This window comes from Chroicocephalus ridibundus, chromosome 6 (genome assembly GCF_963924245.1).
Source record: "Chroicocephalus ridibundus chromosome 6, bChrRid1.1, whole genome shotgun sequence".
Lineage (NCBI taxonomy): Eukaryota > Metazoa > Chordata > Aves > Charadriiformes > Laridae > Chroicocephalus > Chroicocephalus ridibundus.
In genome coordinates, this window is record NC_086289.1 from 37390285 (window position 1) to 37412074 (window position 21790).

At 50.0% G+C, this 21790-nt stretch overlaps 1 long non-coding RNA gene across 1 annotated transcript; it reads right to left on the reverse strand.

The window, feature by feature from the left end:
• Positions 1 to 14068: 14068 nt before the first annotated feature.
• Positions 14069 to 21479, reverse strand: LOC134517722 (uncharacterized). Its single transcript, XR_010071716.1, has 3 exons — positions 21394 to 21479; positions 16500 to 16737; positions 14069 to 14721 (listed from the first exon to the last, which is right to left on the reverse strand). It is a non-coding gene; the product is annotated as an uncharacterized LOC134517722 (long non-coding RNA).
• Positions 21480 to 21790: the final 311 nt, after the last annotated feature.

Sequence of the window (21790 nt, forward strand, 5' to 3'; positions counted from 1 at the left end):
GGGGGAGACATCACAACATGCTGCCAAAATCCCTCAGTCCTGCAACAGCAGGTTGGAGGACACCACCCAACCACCATCAGTCTACGCTCAAGAGGCAACGGCAACGAATGTCAGAGGGTGCTACAGACTGATTTATCTGCGCTGGCAGGAGCACGCACGAACTTGTTGTCTTCAAGATCTCTACTCCCCTGACAAGTCGGATTGAAACCAGACAACGGAACTATCGACTGCTCGACCACGGGTCTAGAAAAATCATTCGAAAGGGTGGAGCCAGACCCCAGCGCGACTGCACAACCTGGCTCCCCTGCCAACGGAGGCATCCTGGAGCCTCCTCATCGCCAACGCACTGGATCTCACCTTCAAACCCACCCCGCTGTATTTCATCGTAAGCGCATGGAGGCACTCCACCTCCTCGCCAATGCTGACACTACTCATTAACTCAGACACGATTCCGGAAAGCGCTTGCTGCCCGAAGAAATGAAGAAATTTTCTAAGAAGCTGAAGAGTTCAGTGTCCTGCTACACTTTGTGGTGGAGGTGAGCGTCAAAACCCTGCTCTCTGCTGGCTCGGCACGAAGGGGTCACACACAGCCTTTGAAAAGCAACTCCAAGCAGTTGGGCTAAGACGGCGGAAGGTGTTTGACCACAAGTCCCATCTCAACAGCCAGTGCACTCCTATGCACCTGAGGGGGGGACAACTAAAAATCATGCAGGGGGCAAACATAACATAATATGTGCCCCCACCATAGCACGTCTCCCACTGACTCTGAAAACCTCACAAAACAGCACAGAGCACTCATTATCAGTTGACAAAAGAAGCTAGCAAGGGTCCGTGGACTGATCTACTCTACATCTTGCCCAAGTGCAAAATCAAAGTTGTATCCGCTAAGAGGCCATCCCCCCAAGAGCAGAAGTCCTGACTACCTTTTAACCTCCACCTAGCACACTTCCAAACGCTGCGACGCTCAGCTTGAGAACTAGCTCAGCGCTTTGCAAGGGACAGCAAAAACTCTAGCATTGAGCAAACTAGAGAGATGAGGAGTGGAAACCACGGCAGAGACGCACTTGTCCCGCTGTAGACGTTCAGGATGTCGCTGCGTCCATGAAAGCTGCTATACAATCCTCCCCCCCACAATAAATAGTGGAGAAGAACCACACACTCCTCTCCTACAATCAAAAAGAGCCCAGAAGAATCTCACCCCAGGGGCACCCATTTCCGATCGCTGCCTGTGGAGGGATCCCAGGCGGCCAGCTCAGGTCAGCAGCGAGGATGCGCGATGGCAGACAAGAGGAAAGGCCTCCCCAGGCAGGGCAAGGGATCCTGCTGAAGCCCCAGCATGGGTTAAGCCGCCTGCGTTGACTTCACCTGTCCAATTCCTGCCTACAGCACCCAGAGCCCTCAGCACAGCACCATCGAGGTGACACACACGCGCCAACGCAGAGGGGACTTTCCACACGCCACTTCCAAAGGTGACCTGCTAAACCAAGGAGGTCCTGTCCAACCAGCCACCCAGAAACCCCAAGTTACACTCTCTAAGCGCACAGCATGGTAAAAAGCCCAGAACCACCTTCAGCAAAGTATTTTTTTAAATAAAGTATAAGGTTTTATTTGGTTTTTCTGCCCCCGCCCCCCCTGTAAATCATACTGGAAACGCTCCAAGCAGGAACATTCTTTGTGTCTGTGCATGTAAAACTTCCAAGTACATGCTAATTCAGTTTAATTACGGATTTACTTGACTGGCCGCATCGCTAATGCCAGGGACGGCCAATATTTGCAGCCGAGGGAACGAGGGAAAAGCCAAGCAAGGTTTTTCCGTGCTCTCGCCCCCTCTCCGAGCCTGTCCCTGCGTCCCCATCCATTGAGAACTTCGCATGCAGGAACACCGCGAAGATAACCCGCTCTTTATTTGTACAATTTATTAGATAATCTCCTTCTAATCGAGAACTAATTAAAGGAAGGGAATGCTTGGTTGGAAACGGGGATTAAAATGCGGATGATTATCATAAACGCTACATTTGTTGTTCCAGCCCGCTCCGTTCTCCTCCGCCTCCCTTCTCCCGTTCCCCCCAGTTCCTCTTCCAGGCTGCTCCTGATAATGCTCAGACTGTCTCAGAGGGGGTTTGCTTTCACAATCAATTATTTTCTTTTTTGTCTCTCTGGCTAATGTTTCATTTGTGCGAGAACATTAGCGAGAACTATTTTCTTTTCCTTGTAAATTCATTTAGGCAACGGTGACAGAAGGTGGGGAGGTGGCAGCTGTTGGGGGGGGGGGGGGGGGAGGGAGGGGAAAGAAACAGGAACATTAAACCGAAGCTTATAAATTATTTCATCTTCTCCAGACAATCCAGATCTGTCACTGCTCTGTGTGTGAGGGGATTTTTTTTATTTTTTTTTTTTTGCCCAAGAGTTCCTCCCAGGCACAAGACATTGATGTATGTGGGAGCCTGACGGGGGAGTCTCTGCGCAGCCTTGGCCGCTGCAGCTCCTTCTGCCCGCTCACCTGCCACCGCTACCACGGACCACGGCCGCAGAGGTCCCTTCCGACACGCTATCTAGGTCACGGCCAGCAAGGAAAAAATTAGTTTAGTCCATCCTGTTTGGCTACAGCACATTTTTAAGCCCATATCGATGCAGGCAGAGCCTGCTTTGTTGCAGCGTCCGGCCAGGAGCACTTCTTGATGAGGCAAAGATTTTGAGAAGCAGGAGGTGGCTCGTTATCAAGCCACACCACCTTCAAATGAGGTTTGTTGGTTTTTTTTAGCCAAGAAACACTTGCACTGGATTGAGGGGAGGCTCCATTCCCGCAGCAACAGCCCAGGGCTGATGACCCAGCGGACGGGAAGGACGGATGCTGCAGGACGCAGAGCGGCTCCTCTCTCGCCCTGGATCAGCTGTTACCCATGAGAACACTAATAATTACTCCCGTAAAAGTGCCCTAGCATAAGAAAAGGTGAAAGATGGAGGGGAAAAAAAAGATAGCAACGCAGGGAGCAGGGCCCTCAACAGCTTGATGCCAGAAGAAGACAGGGACATCGGCACCACGGCCAAGAGGCAGCAAAACAGGGGTGGGTTTTCACAAAACACATTGGACAATCTTACACCGTGGCTGGACCATTTTAGGATGGGCAGTAAACAGTGATAACAGCACAGAAGTGAAAGATAGATTGTTTTTTTCTTTTCTTCTAAGGAGAGGAAAGGCTTCTCCGGCCTAACCTGTACCTGTCACAGTCCCAGCTGATGGCACATCACCCCTCAGTAAGTTCCCCAGTTTTTAATATGGGGGATGGAGGGGAGGAGACAACCCCCAGCTGAGAAAACACACAGAGTCCTTTGAAACACTGCCCTTCAGTTCGCTTAAGTGCCTTTGAGTGATTTTTTCGGTAGTCCTTCCACAAAGCTAGAAGTAGTGATGCTCAGGGGGGCTGGGTGTCCACCAGAAAAGGCACGGAGAGCTCTCCTTGTTCCGTGTCAGCGTTTGCTATCGTACCACCACCGCCATCAGTGACCATCCCCATTAGATAGGGACGGCCAGGCAAGCCCCTTGACAAAGAGATTTTGACACTGAGCCACTCCATGACTTCGGGAACGTACCTCTGGCTGGACACCAGGCTCAGCTTTGGCACAAGTCACACCAGACCAGGCGCAGATTTTCTCCCCCGCAGCTCGGGGATCTTCCGATCTCCACCCACCCAGGAGAGAAGCGCTGTGTACAAACGCGCAAGGCGTTAGCATATTGTTATTTCTGGAAAAGTTGAACTATTATATTTCAAAGGGACACGTAACGCACAAGCGTCTGGGCTCATATATCTTTCTCATCATCCCTTCCGCCTTGAAGTAAGGTCTCGCTCTCTAAGAATCTAGACAAGAATAACACTCAAACAAAATGAAAAGCAACCTGGCTGGTGATATATATAAAAGATGACATCTCCAGAAATCCCAAACTTCAAAGGGGCAGCTTTCAGCTCATGACTATCCACTTCCTCCAGCCCTCAAGGCTAGTGTCATAATTTTAAAGCCACGGGAATCATTTGATCTCTCCAAATGGCAGCTCAGTGGTCTAGCGCACTTCTGGATGTCAGAAAAGTATGCACCGCCACCAGCAATATTCTGCAGGGGTTAGCCTTTGAAAGGACGGATTGAGGTGAAACAATCAAAAGATTCAGTGGCAGGGGGAGAAGGGGATGGGGGAAAGGATATTTAAAAGGACAACTGCATGCTGAGGGACTTTGCGGTCTGGCTTATGCGATGCTGGAGCGCAGGGCTGATGGCACAGTGGGATGTCAGAGGTCCCCAGGTGTGACAGTCGTGCCAGCATGGCACATCAATCCCCGAGGACTCCTCCCCGTCTCGTCCAACAGCCCGAGGCTCATCCAAGAGGTGCACAGAGCCTGTTCTCGGGATGAGGGAGAGCACACGAGGCCGGTCACAGGAGCACAGGTCTTCTCTGTGTCATCCCGGCAGCGTGGGGAAGCCATCCTCCTCCTCCTCACCTTCCAGGACACGCAGGGAGTGGGGGAAGAGGAGGGGACAGGAGAGGCTGCCAAGATAAGTAATTGGATGCCTGCTGGTGAGAACTCTTAATTAGATGTTTTTCGGCAGCTAAATATTTATACGGAGTTAATGTATTTACTTTGATGTATATACGCACTGTAATAAAAGAGCACCCTTCCGATGCTCCGGCAATTAAAGAAGTGTATCGCAAACAAACAGACCCACTGCCGCCCACGGACGGGCTCTGACACACCACGAGCCAGCCTGCCCCTCTCCCCCTGCCGAGCATCCCTCACAGCCCCAACGCAAACGCCCATGGGCGGCGGGTTTCCCAGGGAAACGCAATTCCCAGGATGCCCTAGCCCAAGTGGGCGAGGAACTGCACCCGATCCAGCCCGGACCCCACTAAACCGAGCTCCATTTTCATCTTGCAAGCTGGGAGAAAAACCTCTTTGTAAGCGGGCCACCGAATTGTGCTCCAGCAGCAGTTTCCGAACAGATTGGAGATGCTGCATTGCCGCAGTTTAATAGAGTGAGTATTTATTCCTGTGTGGGAGAAACACTCCATTATCTGGTTTATTAATTGTTAGTTAAGTAATGGGAAGGTGCCCAGAGCAGGAGATGAGCCCTCATCACTTGTTATTAGCTTAGAAACCAGCAGAAATAAAATAACTGAAGATAAATTATCACAAGTGCTGCCCCATGTACCGCAAACCGACAGACCTGCTCAGAGGGGAATTCACAGAGGGCTCTCGGGGAGGGGGGGAAAACAGAGAAGAGATAGCAGTAGTCAGTCCGATTTTATATTTCTTTTTAACGAAAAGATTTCATCATCTTTGATTTTGAACACCACTTTTCATGGCTGGGATCACATGGATGTTCATGGCTGAGAGGGTATCCCTGCTCCGGCAGGAAAACTCAATTTATGAGTCTGTCGCTGGGAAAGCAAGACAGGCTTTGCATTGCTTGCATGATACCATACCAAAAAAAAAAAAAAAGGGGGAATTTATTTTTTTTTTAAAAAAAAAAGGGCAACATGCAGCTGCAAACAGCGCTGCCACGGCCACAAAAATACAGGTAACCCCACTATCAGCAGAGGAGTCTGGAGCACGGATGGGAATTTCTCTAAAATTAGTTTAACAAGGACCTCGAGCAGCAGTCAAGACACCAACAACGAAGAGATACAGGAGTCTGCCTTCAATCCCACAGATGTAAAAACACCCAAGTTTCTCAAATGCTGTACTAGCTACCAGATCTGAACAAGTAAAATCCAGCTACTTGCTCAGCATCCAGATTCAGTTGCCCCAAAATCCACCTCCCGGTGGTGGCCACGTATTCTCAGGCTGATGGTTGCCACTGGCACCCAGGCAGAGCTCTCCCGTGCCGGACTCGACTGCAGGGAGGCCCAGGATTGGAGAGGAAGGTCTTGGATCCGGAGGTGAGAGCAGGGTGCCCAGGGGTGCATGGACAAGCAGAAGTCACCAGGAATTTATCAGACAGGCTTGCAATCCAAGAGGGAAGCAGAATAACACGATGCACAGCACCATAGGCTTGCCAGCCAGCCAGCGCGACATTACACTGAAAAAATTTAACTGAACTAATGCATTTTGGGCTATAAATCAGAAGTTAAAAAAAAAAAAAGAAAAAAACAAAACAGATAGTCACTCCTGTCCTTACAGCCATTTTCCTAGAAGGCCGAACCGAGTAGCATTTTTGCAGCACATCCAGCATTTTTACCCAGCAGAAGCCCCGCTTGCACCGCAAAGTCCTTTCTAAAGAAGTTTTGCAAGAGTTGTTGCCGCTTTCAGAGCCTTCAGCTCTCCAGGTAAGCGTCTCTTGCTCCACATTTCGTTTAATCTCTTTGAGAAATACAGTGATAAACACCGTTTCATCTGCATCCCGCAACAGAGCGCCCTAGATCCAAGCTCATTCCCAAAAGTATTTGTTTGTGAGAGAAAAGACAGCCTGTTCCCAGCCCTGGAGGACTCCAAAAACACCGCATCTAGCTCAGCCTCTTTACTCACATCTGTACCTCAAGTTGAAACAGAGGAATTCCTTAACAGAGCAGCAGCCCTCTGAGAAACCAACTAACTGAAATCTGCTCCCACGTCCGCAATCTCCAAACGTTCCCTTACCTGCTAGCCCAAGTCTTCAAGTTTCCTCTAACTTCAGCTTCCAGAACACAGCCCAAAACTTCACGAATGCCTCACTCCTGCTTTTATAAGTTCTTGCAGCCGTGAAACTGCTCACAGGTGGGCTAACTAAGGCAGCCCAATTAGACCTCCCTAACAAGAGCCTTTCATTTAAGTGGATCCAGGTGTACCTTTCAACTTCTTAAGGTGCTTCCTCTAGCTGCATCTTCCCAGAGAGGGTACTCTACTGCTAAATTGCTTATCAATTGAAGAATGCTTCGCAAATGCTGTATTTTCCTGCACCTGTCTTGTAACTTTGAGGACATACAACTGGTTTTAAAATGCCAGTGTTTAAAAAGGGGCCCTCTCTTCGTCAGTACCACCTAATACCTCAGAGGGAGATGAGCTTTGGGTGAGATGAAAGGAGATGGATGCGCTGGAAGGAAGCTTTTCCTCTTATTACCTCTACATGTTGATAACTTATATTATTAATTCAACACAGGACTCTTTCTCATGGATAAATTGTAAGGTTTATATATGAAAATACAGCACCTGCTATCAATGTAAATATTTTTTCCTGGCTATGGGCTGCTGATGGGTGCTCTGCACCCTCGTCTCTTCTGAGATGGGAACAAGGCTCCCTAGCTGCCCAGTCACACCCTGCCCATGGAAGATGATCCTGTCTCTCTGACTTCTCCTTTCCCAGCCCGGCTTGCTCAGTGTCTGAATTTAAGACTATTTGTGCTTAATAAAACTTTTCATCACTTGTGGGCGTTTAGCGCTGTTCCTGCAGGCGCAGTTGTGTCCCTCTGTAACTCCATCCCTCCGCAAGCCTCCTCTCCGGTGTCCTAGAAGGGTGAATAGCGGCACCAAAGTGAGTTTATACTAAAACTTTTGCAAGGATGTAGCTTAACTGGCTGACAGCTAGAGCCAGAGGGTGCTGAAGATACCGGGAGGACATCAGCATTGGAGGCAGAGTGGGGTGCATGGCGGGCAAGAAGATCCACAGCAAAAGGATCTGGTCCCAGCTCTTCCTCTCGCTGATGCTAATGCTGCTCCAGAGGCGATTTTGTCTTGGAGGAAGCTCTCACGTACACTATGATTTTGTGAGAGGCAGGGACCAGAAAGGTAGGCAGGATGAAAATCAATCAAGATTTGTCAAATACGCTGAAGAACTCATTTTTATGAGACAAGTGCCTTCAGAGGAAACGTTGGTAGACACCTACCACATGTTCGGCCTGCTTAGTGGCAAAGTATGCAACATTCATCACTGTCACTTGAAGGGGCCGGGTTCCAGCTGAACCATCTTCCAAGTTTCTCCCTCCTTCAGCCATCCTTTCCCCCTCCCTCTTCTCCCCGCAGGAAGACAAGTTGCATTCACAGACCCGTGAACCTGCAGCTCAGGCTGATGCTTTTGGCAGCTGCCGTACCAACCCATCACTTACTCGGTGCTGAGCCGCCCTCTGTGCTTCAGCTACTTGCACCAACTGGACTCTCATTTCGTGCAAGATAATTAGCCGTGCGGGCCAAAATGGTGTTAGCGATGCCTACTGCCTCTTAGCAGATGAAGTTCATGGGCTGCTGTCCCACTGCAGCGGGACCCTGCCCTTAGAAGCAGCCAGGAAAGGATAAAGCAACTGGCTTGGCAAAAACCCTCTTCTCAGAGTAATTAACAGCAAGGGAAGATGGCTTGATTAGCCGGGCTGATTGCTGATCACTCGGGAGCCGGAGTTCGGCTGAAAGATCGGCTTGGGAGCAGGAGGAGATCGTGGGAACCCCACTGCAGCACTGGACCAGAAGAGCCGGCAAGGACCCGAGTTGTCCAAGTAAGTTATAGAAGGGGAAGAAGCGATGTGCTTCCAGGACATTATCTCCAGCACCCTCCACCTGCCCCCCATAACATTCCTTCTGGTGGCGCATCATTTGCGGCTGGGAGGCTTTGTTGTGTCTTGCGCTCACCCATCCTGAAGATGAATGAGAGGCCTTCATTGCAACAGGGCGAGGGGACAGCCCTGTCCTGAGGGGTATTCACGACGGACTCCTCTTTTTCCACGTGTCAGCCCATTTTCAGGCTGAGACGTTTCATTGTCTTACTGGGGATCTTGTTCCCACATTTTAATAGCTTGAATTACGGGGTCCTGGTTCTTATTTTCAAGGTGTAGCCCCAGGCTGCCACAGTGGATAACATCTGCTAGGTTCAACGTTGCAGCTGGGGAGCGGGGAAGACTGGTTTGTGGTATGAAGACCCTGTGGATTGCATTGTTAAGGCTAGACGGAGAGAAAGGAATGGCTTGGAAAGTCATAAAAAGACCCTATTTTCTGGTCTTAAACCGGTTAGCATCTCTAGGGATTAGCTTCAGCTTGGGAGCAAATGGCCCTAAGCCCCCCTGCCACGGGGCTCTGCTCTGCACCACTGCGGCTGTCACCGGGGACAGGACGGGATTAGGGAGACAAAGCTCTACCGAGATCTGGTCCTTGCAGCAATGATGACACCCATGGCAGGAGGAGATGAGCGGCATTTCCAAAGCCTCCTGGCCGCGCAAGATTATAGCCCTGCAGCGGGACTTCATTTAACAGAACGGCAGAGAGAGACGGGCAACAAGGACCATAAAACCTACTTCCACTCCCAGCAGAAAAGTTGTTGAGTCAAGAGGTGCAGCCATCCGCTCTTGCGGACTCAGGCTCTGTTTGCCGGCATGGCGCTTCCCAGGCAGGGCTCGCTGCCGGTTTATTTTCTGCTTCCTCTCTCACCTCTTCATGCATCTCCCCTGCCTCTGGAGAGCTTCCAGCCAGGCGGCTGAAACAGTGCCAGCACCGCGCTCGCTGAGCAGCCCTTCCCCACACCCCCTCTCCTCCAGGTGACACATAATGGTGCAGAAACGCCCCTGCCGTCCTCCTCCACACGGGCAGGCAGCAGCGATGGGGTGGCCGTGCCCACCGAGGCCACGGCAGTAACCCAACCACCACCACCTCCAGCCCCGGGACTGCCGGGTAAAGGGCACGCTGCCCAGCCCGGAGACAGCTCATCACTCAGCGTGGCTCAAACGCCAAACCTCCTCCTGCATTAAAACTTCAAGCCTTGGTGACAGCAAGCACCCGAGGGCAAGGACCTGGCTGCAGAGGGCAGAGGATGGCTTGTCTGTGACCTTACCCCTTCCCTTGTAGGCTCCGTCAGACCACGGCGGGGATGGACACACGGGAAGAGCAGCTCTGTCTGCAAAACTCTGCTTGCAGCCTATAAACAGTAGCAGGGTGGCTTACACCAACGCATTGTCCTCACGCTACCACTGTTTTAGGAATAACTTTTTCTGGTATTGGCTTGAGGGAAGTGACTCTGCCCCCCTGCTCTGCTGAGACCCCACCTGGAGTCCTGCATCCAGCTCTGGAGTCCTCAGCACAGGAAAAACACGGACCTGTTGGAGCGGGGCCAGAGGAGGCCCCGGAGATGCTGGGAGGGCTGGAGCCCCTCTGCTGTGAGGACAGGCTGAGAGAGCTGGAGGGGTTCGGCCTGGAGAAGAGAAGGCTCCGGGGAGACCTCAGAGCCCCTTCCCGTCCCTAAAGGGGCTTCAGGAAAGCTGGGGAGGGACTCTGGGTCAGGGAGGGGAGCCATGGGACGAGGGGGAACGGTTTTAAACTGAAAGAGGGGACATCTAGATGAGATCTGAGGAAGAAATTCTTTGCTGTGAGTGTGGTGGGACACTGGCCCAGGTTGCCCAGAGAAGCTGTGGCTGCTCCATCCCTGGAGGTGTTCAAGGCCAGGTTGGACGGGGCTTGGAGCAGCCTGGTCTGGTGGGAGGTGTCCCTGCCCAGGGCAGGGGGATGGAATGAGACGATCTTTAAGGTCCCTTCCAACCCAAACCATTCCATGATTCTTTGGGCAAGCCTAACATTGTCACTGACTTCCTTGTGTGTCACTGACATCAGCAATGCATCCTCCATCCAACACAAGGGGCAGATACAAAAGCTGGGGGTATAAGAGGACCTTGAGACTAAACCCTGTCGCAGGTGGTAGCACAGGCTGTATTTTGGAAGAGAAGATCCCTGCCAGACCCTAAGGATCTGAGGAGTCTGTCGATCGGGATTGTGAGGGCAATTCAAAATTAATTCAGCAGGTTGTAGCTGTAAGAGCAACCAAGGACCTAGACCCTAATTTTATGGAGCTGCTGTCAGCACATCCAAAAAAAGATCAGAGCTTGCCTCCATGTACGTCTAGGGCACCAGAAGGAAACGTAGCCAAGGTATTCTGTGGCTACTGGACAAGGAGGTGAAGGGAAGAGGAGGAAAATGAATAAAAACCAGACTGCCAGTGCCCCAGACTGCTTTTCTCTCATCCTAAAAAGGGACAAGGATTCTGAAAATTGGGTGGAGATAATCAGCAGTAAACATCAGAAAGTCAAGGTTTTTAACTTGGGTTTATCTTTCCTTGACAATTTCTACATCAGAGAAAGCAAAAAGCTTTTGAATGCTATATATTCTAACATTTTTTTCACTACTTTTTTTTTTTGCTTCTGCTTGGCAATGAATAAAGACTTGACTCCTACATCAAACCCTCCAGAGCCCAGGCAGTAAACCCGCTGCCAAGGTTATCTCATGACTTATGGAGAGTCATGAGAGGGAGAGATGGGAGAAGTGGATTGTTGCTTGGTAGGAATCACAAAAAAAAATGCTCCTTACTCCTGGGTGCAGGAGGTTCAAAGGATGCGCTAGATGGTGTGGTACCTTTTGGCTTTCTTTGGCTACGAAAAGGCACGAGCCAGGATGAGCTGAAGTCGTCCTGTCATGCATAGGCACGGGAGCACTTTGGGAAGGGTAGGAAGAGGGATATTGTCACCGGCTCCCAGCTCTGGGTCACCTCCCAGCTGTCGTGAGTTGGTGACCCCCAAGCGGAGCTGGCCAAAGGCAGGGTGAGGACGCTCCCTCATCTGCTCTGGCGCAAAGTCAAACTGAATTGTTAAATCTCAGCCGTTTCTCCCCAGTCCTTCTGCTCTGAAGCCAGAGATTTAACCAGAAAAAAAGGGGGAGCGGAGAAAAAAAATAAATAAAAATGAAGACTTCAGATACAAGTATTTATTTGCAGGTGCTAAATGATTTCTTGATTAATTCTGCAACCTGCTGCTTACTTACCTCTAGCCCTGGGTGCTCAGTGTTTCATAGAGAAAGGATTTTAGCTCAACAAAGAGAACTTCCAGGCTGAAATCTGCCTGATGTGGGCAGCAGGGCAGTAACTGGTTTGAAAAACAAAACACCGAAAAACAACGTGAAACTAATCTGAAACCCTTTTAGCTAGGTAAAGGCTTTGGTTTACCGTCGGCACACGTCTAAACTTCTCCAGACCTAATAAAGAAGCATTATCACTACAGCAGATGTTAAAGGCAAGCATTACTTTAAAAGGGGGAGGGGGTGGGAGGGAGAAGAAAGAAATAACCTGTATATAAATACAGATACAGATAGATAGGTACCACGGTAGGCTCGCAAGAGGCAGGCTTTCACATCCCTCTATTTTACAGCGGTGTAGCATCAAAATTAGCATGACAGTCTATCATTACAGGGAAGGAAGGGCTATCACACCCTTGTATGAGCAGCCTAAACAGAGTCGGAATACAGACATTCTTCCCAAATCATCAGCCCTGCCATTCACTCCAAGGAGCGCACGGAGAAAGTTGTGGCAGATCCAAGATTTTTTTGGAGGCATTAATAACACAAACAGCGTAAAGCAATAGATCAGACTCCTGCCTGCCAGGGAAAGGCCAGGCGGCCAGGTACGGAAAGCGGCAATACAGTGAAATTGCAGGTGTTTCGAGGAGAATTTGAGCGGCGCTTTTTTGTTTATTCGTGACTTGCTGCATGCATGGAGTTCCCCTTTTCAGCCTGGGACAAGTCCTGCTCAGAAAGAGCCCTGTGCAATATATTACCTCTTCCCATCTAAATGCAGCAGTCAAAGCAAGATAATGAGATCCGTGACAATTTCATTATCCCCCTCCTAAGGCAGCTGCCCCATCCCAAGCCTGGTAGGGAGCCCATGGTGTGCTAGACCCCCCGACGTGGCCAAGACCTGCTGGGAATCCAGCGGCAAAATAATTCCACAAGGCAGCTGCCACAGGGAGACCGCATCCTCTTCCTGTACGTCACCTCTTCAAATGGGGAAAAAAAACACCAAACGATTGAACCTCAGACCGGGAATTCGAGTAACTTAATTAGGAAAAGAGCCTTAAAACCTTTGCAGCACCCCGACACTGGCCCATACCAAGGAAAACGCATCAAAGATGGACTCGTGCATCAGAATCCGAGGAATCCCCTTTTTTTTCCTGGCATCAGGCATGCCAGAGCACTTGAAGGTGCAACAACCTGCAGGCAGGGAAGGGGCAGGGGGAGTCCTCCAGCGACATAAGTCAATCCAGACGGTGCTGGCTTACAAGTCCCTACCTTTAAATTGATTAATAATGACACATTTAAATGGATAACATAAATTAATTTCTGAATTGCGCCATTAGTAAGTAATTAATTTCTTTGCTCTGTGAAACTAAGATATCACTGTTATCTAAATCTATAAAGAGAAGAAATGCTGAACGAGGACTCCATTAATGTAAAAATTGATTTTTCCATTTACCCTCTTCCGAGGAGGGTTTTTTTTCCCCTCCCCATCCCTCCAATGCATTTATTTTTCAAGTGGCTGGGGGTGGGCAGAGTAACCTAATTTATACTTGCAGTGGTAATCAAAAGATCATGCAAGCTCATTTCAACCAAATGATGTCATTATGAAGGCTGTTAAAGCCGGGGTTGCCTTGGAAACGCAAAATACTGATAGTTGAGGTTGGACATCTGAGTTCTCCGTAGGCACAGTAACGAGGAAACAGCGTGGCCCTGCCAGACCTGGCCTGACTGGTCACACTGGGAAGATCATCCCAAGTTACTGAGATGGTCTCTTCAGCGCTCATCAGGCTACCGTTCCTCCTATTCCTCCCACCATCTGCCAGAACCTATTACCTTTACAGAGCCAGGAGAGAAGAACTCGCTAGGTTAAAAGGCAAGCAGGAATGACAAGGCGTGGGGTAGGACCTGCTCGTCCCAGTGGGAAGGAGGCACCAGCCAAAGGCTGCATGTTGCTTACCACCACCATTTCACCCCAAAGAGATGCCTCTGCCACCATCCTGGCGCAGCCTGGGATGGAGATTTGCTGGGCAGTCAGGGTGTCTCTGCCGACCAGAGCCAGGATCCCGTTGTAGCCAAGGTGTTAGAACCTCCTTTCCAAAGGGAGGTAAAGGGTCTAGGACATGCTCAGCCTTGGTGCAGGAGATCATGCGCTCAGCACCCTCTCGCACGCTCCAGAGGGGAAGGTGCAGCCTAGGAGAGGGGAGCTCTAGTTTGGGTGCCCCAGGGCAAGAGCCTTCCTTGCCAAGATCAACAGCTTCAACTCTGGCTGGACAAAACAAGTCATATCTGTCCCCTCTTACAGTCCTGGATCCTTCAAATGAGGATACTTTGACTAGGAGTTATTTCAAAAACAATTCCAGGAACGGAGCTGACTTTCTATCTACTACTTAGAGGAAAAAAAAAAAAGGCCTTGATTTTTTCCACGCAGTGAATATTTCCACGGCCGTTCTGCCAAGCTGGCTTTAGGCAGCTGTCCCCACTGGTGTCGTTTGCATGGGGGGAACAATGAGAAACAACTGACACCGGTTAGGCGGCAGGCTTTGGGCAGCCCAGGACTTTCGTCCACCAACAGAAAAGGACGCAGACTGAAGCTATGGGTTCGGGACAACTCCCTGGGTCTCTTTAGCCAGTTCTGCACTTCCCAGTTCAAGGTACTGGGAGAGGAAGGTTAGGACTAAACTGGAGATGCATTAGCGGCTCTCTGCATCAGCGGTACACCTGCCTTGCTCTGCCGAGAAAGTCCCGTCCCTCCCATTGGGATCTTTCAACCGTGCCAAGCCATGAATTTCACAGTTCCTTTTCGGCTCTTTTTTCCCCCCTACCCTGTCCCAAGAACAATGCGATGTCGTCTCTCATCACGTCACGCCGAGCTGAAAGCCAACTTTAAGGTGCGCCTCGGAGAGAAGGGGGCACAGCCCGAACCACGTCTTCAAATGTATCCACCACCCTAAAAAGAGAACAGAGTCGGTTGAATTATTTACAGCGAGTATTTTGGCTGTATCTTCCCCCCCCCCCCCCCCCCCCCCCTTGTTAAAGAGCACAAAATAAAACAGGCATACAAACAAGTCAGTAGGATGAAACATTTACTTTCTGGGCAAGGAGTGTTAAATGAATGTATTTCAGCTTCTCAATTAACATCCGGATGTCCCCTAGTCACTGCCAGGGTTTTTTCACTTTGGTGAGCAGGTGAGGACATTAATACCCCGACGTGATCTTCCCTCTCTTCCCTTATTGAGTCACCTTCCCCTTACGCGCAGGAGTTTCTTTGAAGGTTCATCAATTGAAATTGTTTGAATGCACCAAGAAAAATAATAAAAAGAACACTTCATAACATTGGCAGGAGCGTTTCAGGCATGAGCACTTTGAATATTTATTCGCCCTTTGTGTGAGCAATCTCAGCAAGAAAGAGCCAACGTGAATAAAAGGAATTGCAAATACCAGGGAAGCGCCTCGCTAGTTTTCATTCACGAGAATATTTGCACAGGCTCCTGGGAGAATTATCAGGCAAGGTAATACAAAATCCCTTGTAGCCTCAAAGCTTTGGACACTCCATAATCCTCCTTGTCCAATGAAAAACATCTTTTCCTGAGAGCTGAGGGCCTAGGCTGTTGGGTGGGTTTTTTTTCCCTGGCTTGGGAAGCCTGGAGAAGGATTGGAAAAGCTTGGAGAATTGTTATCTTTGCCCCCGTTCCTGTTTCACGCTGCCTCGTCTTTCCTCTGCCTCTCCTCTCCCATCCGCTATCTCTCCCTTGAGCTGAAATGGGGAGAACAAGCTAAGAAGTCATAAAAAAAAAAAAAAAAAAAAAAGGCAGGGAATTAAAAAAAAAAAAAAAAAAAGAGCTGGCCAAGGAGGCAACCCCATGGGAGCTGTGGGAAGGTGGGGGACTCGCAGGGAAAAGCCTGTTAAGCAGCAAGTCATGGCAGAACTTTGTACCACAGGGTCTGGATCAGACAAGATCCCGTCTGGGATCAAAATGAGAACTAATTGCTAACGAGCAGAGCCAAAAGATCCTTCTGCCCAGGAAAGAGAAAGCAGTATCCATTGAGTTTTTGGGGCTCAGCAATAAAAGTGCTGGGGTCAATTTACTCATAATTAGCCTTTACGGGCCTACGGAATTTCATTCTTGCCATAGAATTTTATAGGGTAGCTCAGAAACTTATAGAAAGGATATTGTTTTCCATTATCTTGCACAGGTTTTTAGAGCATTTCTCTAGAACCCTGTTGGTTTCAGCCCTGTTAAATTCAATAACTTCCCTAAGGGAGTGCTTTAAGTGTCAGGCTTGATTCAGTTATATAAAGGGATAAGGGAATAATCGTTAGACAGTGCGCGGGGATGGGAGAAGTGGTTTTGCGTGGCACCAGTCTTATTTAAGAACAGTCTGAATTTATAGATGAGGCTGAGGAGAAAGTTGGAAGCAACTAACATAAGCGTAAAAGACAAAACCCAGGCAGTGCTTTTAGAGAGGGCTGTGATTAACTGGGATACCACAGAGACACAAGGATGGTTTCAGACGAGTATTTTAAGTGTTTTTAGATGTTTGCCTTGGTTTCATCAAGATGATGTCCCATGTACTCTTCTTGTATTCATAATGTAAGCTTATGGGCACTGGAGTTTATATAAGAGCCTGTATGGCTTGCTTTGCAATTAACACATCCTGCAATTAGCAATCCAAAACACTGAAGTCTTTAATATTTCTTCTTACTGCTAATACAGAATATTTTACCTCTAATATACTGTTGTCCTTGCACCTTAATTTATTATGACAGCGTGAACCGTGACTAATCCTCCTGAGTGCTGAGCGCGGGCACAGACCAAACACTCAAATCAGCGTCCCTGCTTCCCACTGCTCCCCCAGCATCCTCTCCAGAAAGGGCGGAGGTGGACAAGCGTGGCCTTCAGGAGACAAGGGCTGTGAAGATCATCCATCCATCCATCCAAGACCTGCTCTGATCAGGAGGCACCTGCGATTGGAAGGGGAGAGAGGGCCTGCGGTTGCTTTTACGCGGTATTGCAGCAGAGGAGAGGCAGTTCCCAAGAGGCAGGTTTCAAAGGGCACATACGGACTGAAAGACCCTGTGATAGACTTTTCACCCAGGCTGTGCACCTCAAAGGTCAATAAAACCCCAAGCACATAGGCCCAACTCCATTTTCTTCACTAACAGAACCAAATAACATGCATTTTTCAGCCAGTGACTAAGACGACTCAAGCTTTCTGCCCTTAACCAAGGATATTTGTCAGCACTTCCCAGAAGATCTGCTTCATAAGCGGGTTAACCTCAGGTTTCTCCACCCACGCCTGAGACCCTTCAAGGAGGAGGCACCTCATGACTCACCACCTGAGCCCAAACCGATCCAGCCCCATTAGCTGGGACCTTTCGGGCCAGACTCATGCCTTCCCAATGGTGCTCAAGACGCCATGGAGAAACACTGCCAACACCAGCTCCAACTGCAACATGAGCCTGGATATGGCTGGAGGTGCATGTGGAGCCTTTCCCAATATTGCCATCAACGCCCAAAAACCCATAGCAGCAGGCGGCAGGGCTGGTCGGTGCCAGAAGGTGGCGAGGTCACCCCTGTCCCTCCCCGCAGCACCCACGTAGCTGGGAACAAACTTCTCCCTCGCCTCTGCCTACTCGGGCAGTGCTTAGTGCCTGAAGCCTGGAGATCGATAGCTCCTGCTTTGCAGAAGTCAGGACAACTGCAGGAACTCCTCCCGAGTACCCAAATGCCTCGTTTATTTTAAGTTAGGTGGCTCTTCTCAGCCCCGTGCTGGGTGCGGGTTTCCTGGTCCATCATTACAAACCCTTTTTACAACTTCTTTGGGTTCATCCCTGGCCTGAGCGTGAGACGCTCCATTTGTTTTTGCAAGAACGTCCCCGAGATTTATACCTATAATTATACAGGTAACCTTTCTGACAGGGAATTTTGAAATGATCAACGCTAAAGCAACCTACACATTAAATGTGATTAATAAGACGCCAAGTGGCCAGGAGTCTGCGCCTCCCTGCTTGTTAAGCATGTCAGCCGGAGTGTCCCCAGGCTGATCCCGCTGCCCGGAGACATCGTGGGACACCCAAAAATGGTGTGGAGTGGCCTCAGTCACTCCCGTTGGACATATCCACTCCTCCCAGGCAACATCCATGGGAGGATTAGGGTACACACAAGCACAGAGGATGACATCCGTCTCCCAAAGCTTCATTTCTGAGGATGAAGACTTCTTCTGGTCCTTGCTAATATCTTTTCCTGCCCTCTGAGTCCTTTTGTCCTCTTCCCGGTGGGAGCCATACTGGCACAGCCACAGCTGGAGGGATACTGAAGAGGTGACAGCGGGATCCGGCGTGACAGGAGACAGATGAGCAGCAGCCTGGCTGGGAGGCAGGTTAAACAAGGTGCCCGCTCCCCCGGTGCGAGGTCCCCTCTGCAGAATTGTCTTGCCATCCCCAGGGGCGCCTGATGGAGCTCTTCTCCTCGCTGGCTGAGCAGGCGCCAGCTTCACCTGCTATCAAAGCACCCGCTACCTATGTAATCGGGGAAAACAGCATCTGTCAGGATATCTATCATGCCCCGCGGAGGCATGTCCCCTCCTCCCACCCAAAAGGGTCACAGGAGCGTAAGACAGAGCTTGGCCGCGTGCGGCATTGCCGAGGAAGCCAGCTTCACGGTGTGCTTGGCAGGTTGCACAGCCCCATCCTTTACGGCATGCGTCGAGCCGAGGTTTTACAAAGCTTGCGTTTTGCTGACAGGTTTCCCAAAGACAGTAAAAATCAGTCACAGTCAAGCTTGCATTGACCTTCAGTCGACGGCTACAGCACGCTAGAATTACGGGAGAAACCCTGATAGCTGCGTCCCTATTCTCTGGACAAAGTTATTGCATATAAATTACGTATTGATTAGAGGCAGGAAACGTGAAGAAGCCTCTTTGGGAAAACCGGAGGGTGGAAAAAATTTCAGGGACTGACAAAAGAGCTACTTTAATTAGGAAGGAAAGGAAAGTAGTGGGAAGAAAAAGCAAACACAACCTCCCTTCAAGAGCCTCCCACTCCAGATCTGAAAATCTGATCAGGAATCGTCCCTCTTAAGGAAAGGAAACTGGATTTTGGAGCTCTTTTGGCTGGGCCATGGCTGCAGGAAAATGAGCTGGCTTCCTCCCTTCGCCCCACGCTGACGAGGATGGAGGCCGGGCAAAAGAGAGGCCACACTTTCTGCCGCTCCTGAATATTGCATGCCGAATGGGGAAAGCGATAGATCACCCAACGAGTGTGTAACGACCATGCTTATTTCTGCCTTCTAGCTCAAAGTGCTTGCAGGGTAATTACACATTTTGGACTTATTAGCTGTAATTACTAGGTTCTGTAATCTGCAGAACGTGTCATTAGAGCATGGGCAACCTCAAGTGGCCTAAGCATGCTCAGAAAAGTTTCTTGTTTACCGTCAACTTTTCCTGCCTCAACCCTAGATGACCACACAGAGACAAGGTGCTTCTTCTCATGTTGTGGAGCTTGGAGGCTGTGGTCCTCTGAACTGGGACAGATGGGACGCTTGTGGGAACGCAGGCAGCCCTGGCCTGCAAGCTGATTGCAGGCTACGGGAGTCTCTGCGAAATTTGGCTCTCATTCATATGGCCAAATAACATGTGGTGTTCGCAGTAAAGCCACAGCACTCCTTTGGACAGACACCACTACACCAGTAGCGGCTGGACCAGCTACAGGGCTTCAGCTCCTGCCTCCTGTCCCTTCACTGCTGGGCACTGCCAGGAGCTGCCTTCAGCAGGATGGCTTTTGAATCATGCCGCTATCAATAAGCAGAAAATAGAGGTTTTAAAGTCGGTTTGGGTCTACGTAAAAGCCCTGCCAGCTCATCGCAGATGGGACCGGTCGGGGCCAGAGCGAGCGCAGGCTCCCGGGCTTATCTCAACGTACAGAAATGAATTGGTTTAGGACCCTCCTACCTACCAGACTGGTACAGGCCAGGTTTCTCCCTGCCCCAAATTAATTCATTCTTTCTCTATTTCCACTCCTCCTTTTGCCTGGAGTAATCTCCCTGCCGTGTTTCTCTTCAGCCTCCCCTGCTTTTGGGGCGTTAGCTGGACCCACACCTCCAGGCTGCTGCTCTGGTCCATCCCTGCAGGCAGCAGTTCTCCCCAGCAGCCGCCTCGCAGCCCAGATCCTACCTTTGCCCCCGAAATTAAACACAGCCTCTCAATTAACATCCGTCTCCCTTTCCAGACAAGAGAGAGCTGGCAGCTTGGCCAGGACTGGAAAGGCAGAGTCTGTGGGAAAGCCTGGGATTCCCACACCTCGGACAATTAGCTTCTCCATGTAACATTCCCCAGGACAGCTTAGGTTTGCTAATGCAGCCTTTTTTCCAAAATCCCTTTAATTTCACCCCAGCGCACGAAACAGAAAAGCCAGTCAACCCGTCCATCCCTGCACAGCGCAGCCACGTACAGCCCTGGCTGGGATCATCAGGGCTCCTGGTGGCACCGCACTACTGTTCAGGGAGGAGGGACAAGCGGGACCCTTTACCCGAGGCTGGAAGCCACCCACAGCAGATGCAGAGAGGTGAGAGATCCCTCCAAGAGCATGGATGAGGAGAAGAGGTGGCTCACCTCTACCCCAAGGCCCAGAGGCCTCCCAGATCCAGGTTTCCCTAAAACCCAGGAGGCTGTAGCAGAGATGCCCAAGGATGGAGACAGCTCTGCATCACTTGCCTCTAGTGTAACATCTCCAAGGCCACGTACCCACCAGTGACCTCAAATGAGACAGTGCTACAGAGCCCAGCTTGACCCAAATAAATTGCAGCGGCTGCATCTAAGTTGTGCCTCTGACCGATCTTTGAGCGGTTTTAATTTTTCCCCCAACATAAGTCTTTACGAAAGCTTTGCAACCCATGACATAAAGCCAGGTTTTGCTTCCTCCTGGTTCCCGCTTATTGTTTTGGCCAAAATATCGACTTGCAAGGGGGAAAAAAGAAAAAAAATCAAACAAACGCAAAAAAGCTTGTGGGATATCCTAGACTTCACTGCACCCTTCCACGCAGGGTCAGGGAGGTACCCAATACTCGGGTCATACAGCAGAATGAAATCAAGTGGTCAGAGAATCACAGAATCGCCTGGGTTGGAAGGGACCTTTCCAGATCATCTGGTCCAACCATCAACCCAACTCGACCAAAAGCCATCACTAAACCGTATCTCTAAGCACTAGGTCACTGAAGGAGAAGATGAAGTGGAAGATGGGAAGAAGTAGTGCCAAGGACATCACTTGCTGTCCGCACACGGTACCAGGCTGCAGCGTCCCTTACTATCCCCCTTTGATCTGCAGTGAGCCTGGGCCACAGCAGCAGTGTCCCTGTCCCTCTCCTGCTTGTGGCAGTGCCCCAAAAAGCCAGGCTGGCAGAGGGGGATGTCAGGCTCCCCACCAGGACAAAGACCGCCTGGGAGAGTTGACCTCTTCCAGAGGCAGCAAACTCCAACCCCGCTAACAGAGTTAACGCATCCCTCCAGGACAACAAAATGCAACACAATACAACGCGAACAAGCATTTTCCTTCCAATTTTACCCTAAATTACATGTGACTTCTTTTTATGAGCATCTAAGAACCCCTGAAAGCAGTATTCACCTGTGGGAGCCTGATGGCCACCTCACACTGGGCTGAGCAGGAGAGCAGCGGTAGCATAAAACCAGAACGTCGTCCTTGTAACCACCTAGTGAGAGCAAAAACAAAAAAAATAACAATGTGTGACCACCATTTCATTTTTGTTTCCTTGGGAACTAACATGCCATCCATGACGCAAACAACGAGCTACCCAAATAGACAATTTCTACCCAAATAGACAATTTCTGGTTTCCCCTCTGGGGAAGCTTCTGAGGAGCCTCTGCTGAAGTCAGTAGAGCTCATTTGCGTGGAATCTGGCCCGTAGGCTTCAAAAGCAATGCCACGGGTACCTGTTACGGTAGCTCCAGATTTGTGGCCACCACCAGTTAGATAACCCAAAACTTATCTTTTTTTGCACGCT